Consider the following 13,899-nt stretch of genomic DNA (forward strand, 5'->3'; position numbering starts at 1 on the left):
CCTGATAGTTTCAAACTGCCCAGAAATCTTTGATTTCTGACAATTTTGGTGTATATTTCATTAGCTCAGTTTGGGTCCTTTGAGTTTCATGAATCTGGTGTTCCATTTCCTTTCCCATATATGGTAAGGTTTCAGCTAATGTTTATTTGGATCAACTTTTTTTTTTTTTTTTTGGTCCGGTTGTGGGGCCTGAACTCTGGGCCTGGGCGCTGTCCCTCAGCTCTTCAGCTCAAGGCTAGCACTCTACCACTTGAGCCACAGTGCCACTTCCGGCTTTTTTCTTTTTGCTTATGTGGTGCTGAGGAATCGAACCCAGGGCCTCATGCGTGTAAGGCAAGCGCTCTACCACTGAGCCACCTTCCCAGCCCTGGATCAGCTTTCTAATGCTTTCTGTCTTCTTAGAGTCCATAATTTGTGACTTATCTACTTGATGTTGTCCCCTAACTCAATTGTCCTTTGTGTGTGTGTGTGTGTGTGTGTGTGTGTGTGTGTGTGTGTGTGTGTGTGTGTGTGTGTGTGTGTGTGTGTGTGTGTGTGAGAGAGAGAGAGAGAGAGAGAGAGAGAGAGAGAGAGTGGGGCTTCACTCAGGGCCTGGGTATTGTCCTTGAGCTTTTTTTGCTCAAAGCTAGAGCTCTACCACTTTGAGCCACAGTGCCACTTCTGGTTTTCTGATGGTTAATTGGAAATGAGAGTCTCATGAACTTTCCTGTCTGAGCTGGCTTTGAACCATGATCCTCAGATCTCAACCTCCTGAGTAGCTAGGATTACAGGTATGAACCACCGGCACCTGGCTTCTTCATCCTTTTTCACTTTTCTTTTTACTCCACACTAGATCATTTCAAATGACCTGCTTTGATCATCTCATCTACATGCCCTAGTCTGCTGTTGAATCCCTTCATTACATTACAGGGCTCAGTCTAGTCTTCAGAATCTTCATCCTCATGATTTCTGTTTGGTTTCTGTTAAATTTTGTATCCTCTTGTTGAAATTCTTTTTTTGTTGTTTGCATTGTTCTCTTGATAATTTTTGATGGAAATTCTGAATTCTCTGCCAATTCAATTATCTTTATGTCATTAGTGTTGGTTTGTTTTATAGTGTTCGCTAATTAAATTTCCATTTCTTAATTTTCCTTGACCTTTTGAATCGATATCTATGTATTAGAAACAATTACCATCCCTCTATCTTCCTGGATTGGCCTCATATAGAAGACTTTTACTAATCAACTTGGCCAAAACATTTGTGGGCCTCTGATATCTTCATGTTGAGCCACAGTAGCATCTTTCTTGTTCATGGTCCCATGCATCTAGAGTATGCAGAACCCTCTCAGAACTCTTGAAACAGGTGGACCAAAAGCCAATTACTTTTACTTCCAGGGGAAGTTGGAACACTGAGTCCAGAGTTTATCACCAACTCACTGTACACTGATCAGGGAGAGAAACTGTGTCAGGTATCCATATGCTAGGCCAAACTGCTGCTTTCTTTTCTAACCCCCAGTAGACTCTAATGTGCCAAGCACCCATCTTGCTGCCAGTTTTGATGCTGTTGGTTTTTTACTCTACTTGGGTGCATTAACTTCAGCTTGTTTCTAGATTTCTCACAGAGGAAACTGATCTCTATGCTGCTGTTGAGACAGTGTGTCCAGAGAATAGGAAAACCAGGGTTATCCTATTCTGCCATATACTGGTAATATGTTACATGCTAGCTATATTTGCACTCTTAAAAGTATTCTTGACACCAGGAGTTGGTGGCTCATGCCTGTAATCCTGGTACTCAGGAAGCTGAGATCTGAGGATTGTCGTTAGAAGCCAGCTGCGGCAAAAACGTCCCTGTGAGACTCTTACTCTGATTAACCACTCAAAAAACAGAAGTGGCGCTGTGTCTCAAGTGGTAGAGCACTAGCCTTGAGCACAGACTCAGAGACAGCACCTAGGCCCTGAGTTCAAGCCCCACATCCAACAAAAAAAAAAAATTCTTGAGCTTTGCTCTGAGTAAATTACATGAAAATACTTTGCCCTGTGCTAGTGCCATTTTTATTGCTTGTTAAGTAAGAACAGAGCATCGTTTAGTCTAGGTCAATATGCCCCACTACTGAGACAAGACTCTTCTGACTACTTTCCCACAATCCCATCAATTATGTGGCTGTCTAGTCTGAGTAGTTGGAAGAAAGACTTTATGAGCAGTGCTGAGTACTCTTCCCTCAAGTTCTTTCATGTGGTTCATTCTTCCTCTTTGGGTACTTTTCTCACATTGGAACATCATTATTAATCATCCTACTTAAATGAAAATGTGTTTCTCCTTTCTTCCCTCCTCTCTTGTCCCTTCTCGCCTTCCTTCTCCTTACCCTGTCCTGACTCCAGTTTTCTTTTATCTCAAACTCACTGCTTCATTGCTTCCAATCCAGAAGTCCCTATGGTTCTGGCTGGATTGCCCTTCCCTATACTGAGACCTACAGACTCGGTCCTGGAAGTAATATGGGGCAGCTATAGGACTCACTTTTTGTTTCCTGACTCTCAGATGTCACTGTCCTTCACTGCATGTTTAAACTGTTGCTTTATAGATTTTTTGTCTGTTTTTAAAAGTTGTCTCAGATAGGAAGGTAAATCTAGTCCCTGTACTCCATTTTGGTCAGAAGTACAAGTCTCATAAGTGGATTCTTTGTTTATACTGGGGTCATAATATAAACCAGTGTAGGCAGTTCTATCAGCACTTACACTGCTGGCGGGGACAGCACCTCTGCTCCAGTCTTACATCTACAGTGGCAGTAGCAGAACAGCATAGGGAGGAGGGTAACAACCCATCTCTCTGTGAACAACAGTGTGAGACCATCCACCTGTGACATTTGAAATAGTAGAACCCAGCTCTTTCTCCCTGTTGGCCACTGGACTCATCTGGACACTACTGCCTTCAGTAGTGGTTACAGAGCCACCAGAGGGTAACATATAATGCCAACCTCACAAGTAGCAGGCAGGGCTTTCTGATAAACACCAATATGACCTAGACAAGTCCGGTGTCTACCAGCCTTGTGTCAGAGATACACTTCAATGCAGCAGCTTGTGGCCTTTCATGAATGGTCAAAGTTAAGACATAAGGAAAATATTTCCTGAAACTCTACCCAATGGCAGAAAGCAACCAGGCCCAACTACTGGCCCTCTACCAAGAAATAGAAGATGAAATGGACCATGATCTCTTAAACCTATCCAGGTACTCTTAACTCTTGATCCTCCATTAAGTAGAAGAAGATAGTACAAACAAAGCCTCTTTATTTGGTTCCTTTAGCCGTGGGACTGCTAAAGGTCAAGAGGATATTCTTTTTTTGTTTTTTGTTTTTGTTTTTGTCCTTTGTGGGGCTTGAACTCTGGGCCTGGGTGTTGTCCCTGGTTGTGGGGCTTGAACTCTGGGCCTGGTTGTTGTCCCTGCGCTCTTCAGTTCAAGGCCCAGCTCAAGGCTAGCGTTTACCACTTGAGCCACAGTTCCCCTTGCGGTTTTCTAGTGGTTTATTGGAGATAAGAGTCTCACAGATGTTCCTGCCTGGGCTGGCTTTGAATCGCAATCCTCAGATCTCAGCCTCCTAAGTAGTTAGGATTATAGGCATGAGCCACCAGCACCAGGCAAGAGGATATTCTTTTGTTTAATATGTCCTTAGTTATTTTTATTTTAAAACTAAGTTAATACCTGTTTTTACCTCTTAGCTACAATCTGTATTGTGGTTTGTTTTTTGTTTTAGGGTTGTTTTTTTTTTTTTTTTGTCCTAGGGCCTTGCACTTGCTAGGCAGACATTCTGCACTTAAGACATCCCCCCAACCCAGGATGTTCTGGACCATAAACTCCATATTTATACTTCCTGTATAGCTGGGATGACAAGCATGTTCCACCAAACTCGGCTTTTTATTGGTTGAGATGAGGGTCTCACAGACTTTTTGTCCCTGCAGGCTATGAGCCATGATCTCCTTGATTTCTTTCTCTTCAGTAGCTAGGATTAAAGGTAAGAGACTGTGCCTGACTTATCTGAATATTCTTTTTTTTTTAATTTAATTTTATTGTCAAGGTGATATACAGAGAAGTTACAGTTACAAATGTAATGAGTACATTTCTTGTGGAAGATTGTTACCCTCCCTCGATTTTCTGTATATTCTTTAATGCATAAATATAAAAGCATACTGATAAATATTTTATTGTAAATTAATACATGACTACTGTACCAAAACAGTAATGCTAGAATTGGAGTTTTTTGGATAGGCAGAAGCTTGAACAGGACTTTTGCTCTTGTTCAGCTGTCAAACTATCCCTTGAGCAACCTGGCTCCTTTTGGCATTTTGCTGGTTAATTGGAGGTAAGCATCTCTAGAATTCATCTGCCCAGGCTGGCTTTGAACTTCGATCATTGGATATCAACCTTGTGAGTCGCTGGCATTATAGGCATGAACCTTGGGTGCGTGCCTGACAGAATTTGGGTCTTTAATTTGAGATGACATTTTATGCCAGATGATAACTAGAACTTTTTGGCATCAGATCAATCCTTTTAGTACTTTGTTTTGTGTTTGTGCTGGTTCTGGGGCTTGAACTGAGGGTATAGGTACTGTTCCTGAGGTTCTTTTGCTCAAGGCTAGCCTTTCTACCACATAAGTCACAGCTTCACTTCTGGCTTTTTTTTTTTTTTTTTTTTTTTTGTAGAGTCTTATGGACTTTCCTGACCAGGATGGCAGATCTCAGCCTCCTCAATAGCTAGGATTACAGGCTTGAGCCACCAATGCCTGGCTACTTTGGTATTTTAAATATGGCCTTAATTTTGCCTTTCCTAGCTGAGCATGGTAACACACATGAAACCCAGCAGGAGAATTCTAGGCTAACCTGAGCTATAATAGTAAGACTGTGTCAAAAACAATTTTTTAAAAAGCAGAAACAAGCCAGCATTGGTGGCTTATGCCTGTAATCCTAACTACTTAAGAGGCAGAGTTCTGAGGATCATGGTTCAAAGCCAGCCTGGGCAGGAAAATCCATGAGACTAATCTCCAATTGACCACCAGAAAACCGGAAGTGGTGCTGTTGCTCAAGTGGTAGAGTGCTAGCCTTGGAAAAAAAATCTCAGGACAGAGCCCATGCCCTGAGTTTAAGCCCCATAACTGACAAAAAAAAAAAAGCAAAAACAAAAATAAAGGTTATTTTTCATGTCTGTAGTCTCATTGACTTGCCTTAAATGGACTTTAGGCCCCACAAATTGTGATCATTTACCTTGTGAAGAAAGATTAATGGAAGTAGTCATGTGTGTCCATTTAATTAAGGTAAAATTTTATTTATAAAACTTCATATGAAAAATTTAAAAGGAATTTAACTTCTTAGGTTAGTTATATATAATTAAAACATGTTAGAATATTCAATGATAGAATTTGTGTGTGTGTGTGTCAGTTCTAGGGCTTCAATTCAGGGCCTGGGAACACTGTCTCCATTTTTCATTTGAGGCTGGTGCTCTATCACTTGAGCCATCCCTCTGGCCTTTTAGGGGTTAATTGGAGATAAGCACTCAAGACAATATCTGCTACATTCTAATATTTAGATCCTATGTTGGCCATATGCCCACGTTTATTCCTGAACTGCACCCAGACCTGAGTTCCTCCCTGCCCTGGAGCTCCCCATAGAGCTGGCCCCTCCCTCTCTCTGCCCAGACCCACCTGAACTCCCATCTACCTCACTTCCTACCCCTCAAACCCTGCTGCTACCTAATAGTAGAGGTCGCCATATGCTCTCTCTCCGGGAGAAATATGGCTCCTCTAATAAACCTTGTAATAATCTTTCTCCTGTGACTGTCTGCCTCCACATCGTCCCCTGGGATGGATGTGACAGATCCTTTCAATATGAAAATGAAAGGATGAAATATTTTCTTTCTTTTATTTTGTACTAGAACTTGGGCTTAAATTTAGGACCTTGCACTCTTGCTTGGCTTTGAATGAAAGACAGTACTCTACCAGTTAAGCCACATCTACCTTCACTTCTAGCTTTTGGATGGTTATTATAGATAAAGAATCTCAGGTGCTTTCCTGCCTAGGCTGGCTTCAAACTCTAATCCTCAGATTTTAGCCCCCTGAGTAGCTAGGATTACAAGTGTGAGTCAGCTAGGATTATAGGTATGTAGTCACCAGTACACAACTGAATGATGGAATATTTGTAAGTTAAAAGAAACATCATATTTAGGCACAAAGATTGATACAATGATGTTCTGCCCTAGTGAGAGGCCTCAGCCAAAGTACAGCCATTTTGGACTTAGACTCCATTTTGAAAGCCTTTACCGAAAGTAAAGACTTACTGAAAGTAAGAACTCAGGTTCCTGGAAAAACTGCGAAATATCCCAATAACATTCTGCCCGTAACTCCCCTAGCGATAGCCATGAGTGGATGACAGGAAAGTACCTAAGCTCCAGACTCATAAGATAGCATAGTTAACATTCTTGCTGTTCGGCCCGCATATCTTAGCCAATGAGAATGTGACAAGACTTGCTTGCTATATGTTAACCAATCATGTACCTGCCAAGCTAAGAACCTCCAACCCTATGCCCTATAAAAACCCTGCTAAAAGAAAGGTTGGGACTCTCAACTCTGACCCACTGTGTCGGTGACAGTTGTTGAGTCCAGGCTCAAGCTTGCAATAAACGACTCTCATGTACTTGCATGAGAATCGGCTCCTTGGTGGTCTTTGGGGAATCCTTATCTGGGCATAACACTAGAATGTTACAAAGATTCTAGATTTAGAAATGTTTCCTACCCTTTTTTTCATATGAATAAGCACCAAGAGTCAATTACACAGAAATTATTAGACACCTGTTGCTTGTTAGAGGTTTTCATTAGAACCAGTAGACGACACGTAGTCACTTTGTCTAAGAGCGATCAACATGAAATATGTCTCAGGTCTATGTTAAACTTAGTGATTTCTCATGATACATAAATTTTAGAAATAAACATAAAAAAGTCAGTGACTTTTAGTAACCTAACCTCTCATGGTTGCTTTCTCCTTCACCTATTACTATTAGTTGCTGCAACATTTCAAAGTCACCTCTATACATTCTCTTACTTGAAAAAGAAACTCCCTATGATTCCTTTGCTCTGTAATGAGCCAATTCCTATACAGATGTTTTAGCAACTCTCTTGAGTAACCCTGTTTCTTAACTAATTGATTAAAATTATTTTAATTCTGAAACTATAACACTTCTGAGATATTAGAACAGGTCATAATTTCCTGCCTAGGACTCCAATAGCTCAGGAAATAAAAACAAGAATAGATGAATGGGATTACAACAAATGAAAAAGTTTCCATGCAGCAAAGGAACAAATCAACAGAGAGAATAGACAGTCTACAGAATGGGAGAGATTCTTTGCCAGATATTCATCTGGTAGAAGATTAATATCCAGAACAAGTAATCCAGTGAATATATAGGCTAGTGATCTGAAGAGATACATGTTAGGAAAGTACAAATGGTCAATAAATACATGGGGGAAATATTCAACATCTTTATCCATCAAGGAACTATGAACTAAAAAGTTTACTGAGATTCCATCTCGCCCTAATCATAATAATAAATAACAAAAATAATAATACTGGCAACAATACATGGAGAAAAGAACTATTATCACTGTTGGTTGAAATGTAAATTAGTTCAGTACTATGGCAATCTGTGTGGAGTTTCCTTAAAACATTGATAGGACAACTATCATATAATCCAACTAATCCAGGTATTACCACTTCTGGGTATAAAAGTCCAAATACAATAGAGATATCTGCACACCCATGTTTATTGCAGTAATATTCACAACAGGCAAATTATGCCAATAATTGATGAATGGACTAAAAAAATATATAGTATCTGCACATGATGCACTTTTACTCGTCTGAAAAAGTGAAAGCACTTCATTTACAGGAAAATCGGTAGAAGAGGAAGTTATGTTAAGAGGACTTAACCAGATAAACAGTTTTCTGTCATATGTGGAAACAAAACAAGAGAGCCTGAGGGAAGTGGGACCGGATTGGGGTTCTGGAAGAGAGGGCAAAAAATGGTAATAGGGAGGGAGAGTAGAAAGGATCAAAGCACCATTTATGTGCATGTATGCAAATGTCTCACTGAAACCCATTAATCTGGACAGTTGATATAACTGAATAGTTAAAACAAAAATAAGCTCATGGAAACAAAATTGTTTATATGGCTCCATTAATCGCTGTCACCTTGGACTTACCAATTAACAAAAGATAAATAGTAAGCTGGTTGTAAATACATACTTTTAGGTGAGCCCTTGGCTTCAGAATGGTTTGGAGTAAAAGGGTTCCCTCTCTCAAAAGAACCCGTTTTACAAAATGGATGTCAAATGAAAAAATCTTTAAATTCCTTGTCTTTACCTAAGGAAATAGCATTGTAAAAATAAAAGATCATTCCACTTAATAAACCCAGAAAATCAGTTCCTTAAGAAGCCACGATTAATTGTTGTAAGGTCTTGATTCCAAAGAAGGGATGTAGCTCAGTTAGTAGAGTACTTTGGTTAGCATGCTTGAGGCCAGGTTTAATCCCCAGCTACTGAAAAAAGAAAGGACTAGGGACAGTGTAGAGGGGGCTTTCAGATGGGCATGATTTTAAAGGTAGTCCTGAGGCATTCTGTCATCAACTAAATCCTGGTAAAACTGAAGATACGATAAAGTTCCAAACCATTCTATGGCTCTGAATGCCTCCAAATGGACTTTGTGGAAATGCCTTCTACAATGGGCTAGGAACATACTCTTGTTTTGATTTGTTTAATGTTCATGTAGATTGAAACTTTTCCTTACTGGTAGAAAAACTAAAGGTTTGCTTTCATTCTTCTAACTTGGCAAATTCCCACTTTTTCTCTAATGACAGAGCATTTGTTTTTTTGTCCCCCTCCCCCATTTTATTATTGTTTTAGAGGTGGGGTTACCTTTACATAAATCCAGAAATAAGTACATTTCCTTTCACATAGTGTCATCTGTTCCCTCACTGTCTCCCATTCCGTCTCTCCCATCTCCACCAATGAGTTGCATAGTTCACTTTCATCAATGTACAGTGCAGCCAGTGCGCTCCACTGCTGTACTTTTTCACCCTTTTCCCTCTGATTCTGTACCCTCCCTCAGATGTGGATGTGAATACAACATATATAAAGAGCACAGAGTCAACAAAAAATAAATGGGGGGGCGGGGAGGATTGAGTGGGGGGGCAGGGGGAGGATGGGAAGGGATAGGAAGGGGAAACAAAGGAGGAGCCTACAATGCTTGATAAGAAATGTACTCTTTATCTTGCCCATGTAATTCTAACTCCTCTGTACAGCATTTTCACAATAAAAAAATTAATTAATTAAGAAAAAATCCTTTATTTCCATATCTTTGGAGTTTGTTTCAGTGTGTATATTATTTTATATATATTTGAGGAGGTATTTGGATATTGCATCTTTGTGATTCTCTCCTAAGACTATCCTCTTTTGGTCCCACTGTACGTGGGTATCTAAAACTATGTGTTATTTTGTCATATCACAGTGCTTTTTAAATCTATTTTCTGCATATCAGGGAGAACATGCACCGTTTGTCTCTCTGATCTTGGCTTAGCTCACTTAATATGATTTGTTCTAGTTCCATCCATTTCCTTGTAAATGACATTATTTTATTCTAATGACTATGTAAAATTGCACTGTATATAGGTAGAAGCATTTATTTTTCACCAGAATTTATATGTTTGTATATGTACGGATGAGTGCTGGAGCTTGAACTTGGAGCTTCACACTCTTGCTTTTAGCTTCTTAACTCAAGGTTGGTGCTCTGCTACTTGAACCATACTTCTGTTTTCAGCTTTTGGGTGGTTAATTGGAGAAATGAGTCTTATGGTCTTCCCGTTCCAGTCCGGCTTCCAAATGCATTCCTCACATTTTAGCCTCCTGGTAGGATGACAGGCATGAGCCACCAGCGCCCAGAATTTTATTAAACTGTACATCTCCCCCTTTCACTGAGAAATTTCACTGTATTGTCCATAGTCTCCAGGAAAAGTAGAGAGAACTGTTATAATTGTTAACTAAAACTGGCATGGTCTCAGAAACCCTCAAACCTTGAAGGCCCCAAATAACTGTGATTAGCCTTACGGTGATAAGATCAAACTTCCTGTAGCCCACAGGTAGGTTATCTCCTGTTCAGTTAATAACAGATTATCTCATGCATTTGGGAAATTCATATCCAACCCCAGATTCTACCACTTACCTGTTTATGTGCTTAAATATTTATACAGTACTTCCAGCTTTATCACTAACAAACACAAGGTACATTGGAAAAGTACCTACCAAAACAGACCATACATAATCTATAGTATGGAAATTTGCTCTTTTCAAATAGTAATTAGAAAAAACCTGATTTTGAACCTAATTGGTTCAGGTACTTCTGACAAGTGGCAGAACAATACAAATCTTAAGATATTGTTACTTCTATTCATGCTTCTCACTTCCTCTATTGCATCAAAAGTCAAGAGTTTTAAACGGAGTTTTTTTTTTAATTTTTTAATTTTATTTTTTTGTGAACATACTGTACAGAGGGGTTACAATTACATGGGCAGGATAATGCGTACATTTCTTATCAAGCATTGTAGCCTCCTCCTTTGTTTACCCTTCACATCCCTTCCCAGCCTCCCCCCCATCCCCCCACCCAATCCTCCCCCCCCCCCCCCCCCCGCACCAACCTTGTACTTCTCATTGTTGCAACAGGTCCACCTGTATCCTTAAACGACTTGTTTTTCCCCATCTCCTCCACAAGTTATACTGACATCAAATATAGTGAAGGCAGGGGTTATACTGTGGGGGAAGGACATACAAAGCTACAAAGAGATAATCTTATAAATGTGTTAGAAACAAATGCATGAAAGAAAAAAACATTAAAATACATATCTAAGGGTTCATTTTCCTAACATCACATTATCTGACCTTTTCCGCTTGACTCATACATATACCAGATATTGCAAATAAGGGAAACCATAACAACAAATCCTCAAAGAAACAACTGCCCAATAAATAAGTGGGCTAAAGACTTAAAGAGAAACTTCTCTGAAGAAGAAAGAAGGATGGCCAATAGACACACGAAGAAATGCTCAACATCCCTAACCATAAAAGAAATGCAAATCAAAACAACATTGAGATACCACCTCACTCCAGTTAGAATGGCAAAAATCAAGAACTCTAACAACAACAGATGCTGGAGGGGATGTGGACGGAAGGGAACCTTACTTCATTGTTGGTGGGAATGTAAACTTGTTCAACCACTTTGGAAAGTAGTATGGAGGTTCCTCAAAAGACTCCACATAGAGCTCCCCTATGACCCAGCAATCCCACTTTTGGGCATTTACCCAAATGTTTACAAACAGGACCACACTAGAGCTACCAGCACAACTATGTTTATTGCAGCATTATTTACCATAGCTAAGATATGGAACCAACCCAGATGCCCCTCAGTAGATGAATGGATCAAGAAAATGTGGTATATATACACAATGGAATTCTATGCCTCCATCAGAAAGAATGACATTGCCCCATTTGTTAGGAAATGGAAAAACTTGGAAAAAATTATATTAAGTGAAGTAAGCCAGGCCCAATTAAACGGAGTTTTCTTAGGAAGCCTCCAAGAAAAAAATAACAGCTTCTACCCAGGGCAATGCAACTAAATTCTTTTTTTTTTTTTTTGAACTAGTTCTGGGGCTTCAACTCAGAGCCTGGGCACTATCCCTGAGCACTTTTGCTCAGTGCTAGTATTTGACCACTTGAGCCACAGTTCCACTTCTGGCTAGTTTTGGTGGTTAATTGGAGATAGGAGTCTGATGGATTTTCCTCCTAGGGTGGCTTCAAACTCAGTCTCAGATCTCATCCTCCTGAGTGGCTAGGATTTCATGGAAGATTTATTTTTTAAACACTCTTCTGAATATTGGTTTTATTACTAATACTGCTTTTATTTTCATCTTGCTATCTTTGACTCCAGATAGTCTTCTTCTGTCACTTAAGGGAAACCTGAATTTTTTTTTTTCAAAACCACACTCTGGAGTTAACTGATTATTGGATATGACATTGTTCACCTGACTCTGCTGTTATATAGAGATAGAGATATATGCAGGTGTTCTGCATGTATATACTACAAGACACATCAATAAGTTATGACCTGGCCCTCTAAATACATGCCTCAATTTTATAATATAGGGTCCTGACCTCAAGAATTATGTAAGGAATAATTTATTTCTAACAATTTCTTGTGTTACAGTTGGCCCATGGATCCTGTCTAGACACCTCAGTACCACTACTCAGTTCTTGTCACATCATAGGATTCAGCAATCACCCTGAAACAAATGGAGCAGGAGAGACTAACCTGAGTCTACCCTCAAAGTACATCCTCTAACATCTAACCAACAAAAAAATCTCAACAGTGTTGAAAGCCTACTTATCTGTTCTGTTCTTTTCTTTTTGCCAGTCCTTGGGCTTGAACTCAGGGCCTGAGCACTGACTGTCCCTGAGCTTCAAGTCTAGCACTCTACCACCTGAGCCACAGCATTACTTCTGGCCTTTTCTGTTTTATATGGTATTGAGGAATCGAACCCAGGGCTTCATGCATGCTAGGCAAGTACTCTACCACTAAGCCACATTCCCAGCCCATCTAGATAAGATTTCTAAAGACACCTTTTCTGACAGAATCCAGTCCAGATTGAAACTCAACGTTTCAAAAATTCTCACCTAAGCCGGGTGCCTGTGGCTCATACCTGTAATCCTAGCTACTCAAGAGGCTGAGATCTGAGGATCGAGGATCAAAGCCAGCCTGGGCAGGAAAGTCCATGTGAACTTTTTTTTTTTTTGGTCTGGTCGTGGGGCCTGAACTCTGGGCCTGGGCGCTGTCCCTCAGCTCTTCAGCTCAAGGCTAGCGCTCTACCACTTGAGCCACAGCGCCACTTCCGGCTTTTTTCTTTTTGCTTATCTGGTGCTGAGGAATCGAACCCAGGGCCTCAGGCATGCAAGGCAAGCGCTCTACAACTGAGCCACTTTCCCAGCCCCTCCATGAAACTCTTATCTCCAATAAACCACCAGAAAACCAGAAGTGGTGCTATAGCTCAAATGGTAGAGCGCTAGCCTTGAGCTGAAGAGCTGAGGGACAGCACTCAGGCCCAGAGTTCAAGCTCCAGGACCAACGCACACACACACACACACACACACACACACACAAAATCACCTAAATTACATATGAAACCCCAATCCTACAATAAGTGCTGTTCATAACCTCAAAGTGAGGGAGTTCTCCATGATATGTGCTACCACTACAATGAGAAATGGACCAACTTGTTCAGTTACAGGTATACTCTTGGAGATCTAAGGCTTGATGGCATTTATGTTCAAGGCATTATTGAAAAAGATTAGAAAAAAAATAAATGGAGTGGTATGTCACCTTAATAGTTTGGAAGATTCAGTCATACTGATTCTCCCCAGGTTGAAAAATCACAATCAGAATTCCATTGCTTTTGTGTGAACAATGGGAATATAATACTAAAGAAATTCAGTGGGGCATGAATAGTCAAAGTGATACTAAAGAACAGTGCTAGAAGCTGTATTACAAAAACTGAAACAAGACTGTGTAGTATTATTGCCAAGCTAAAAACAACATTTAGAATACAGAAACAAATTCACTCATATCATCACCTAATTTATGACAAATGTGATAACACAGTGGTATACAATTTTACACTTACCATGTAGTGGGAAAAAAATATCTTGACCTTTTGCCTCATGCCTTATTCCAGAATAAGTTCCAGAAGATTTTGGTATCTCAAAAGGAAAGTTTATTTTTTATGTCTTATTTTGAAAAATAACATAAAAAATAATTTGTTGTGGTCTTGTTATAAGCAAATACTGAT

At 39.9% G+C, this 13,899-nt stretch overlaps 1 protein-coding gene across 15 annotated transcripts in view; it reads left to right on the forward strand.

Moving 5' to 3' along the window:
• Magee2 (MAGE family member E2) overlaps positions 1-13,899 on the forward strand; it is a 157,277-nt gene that overhangs the window by 134,936 nt on the left and 8,442 nt on the right. Inside the window, exon 3 of one of the 15 annotated variants that reach the window (XM_070040176.1) lies at positions 3,930-3,982. The exons of the other annotated variants lie outside the window; for them this stretch is intronic. The gene's annotated coding sequence lies outside the window, so the exon portion shown is untranslated. The remainder of the gene's footprint in view (positions 1-3,929; positions 3,983-13,899) is intronic. 15 annotated transcript variants of the gene reach the window in all.

Source organism: Dipodomys merriami, unplaced genomic scaffold, assembly GCF_024711535.1.
Source record: "Dipodomys merriami isolate MVZ:Mamm:240054 unplaced genomic scaffold, mDipMer1.0.p SCAF_3, whole genome shotgun sequence".
Lineage (NCBI taxonomy): Eukaryota > Metazoa > Chordata > Mammalia > Rodentia > Heteromyidae > Dipodomys > Dipodomys merriami.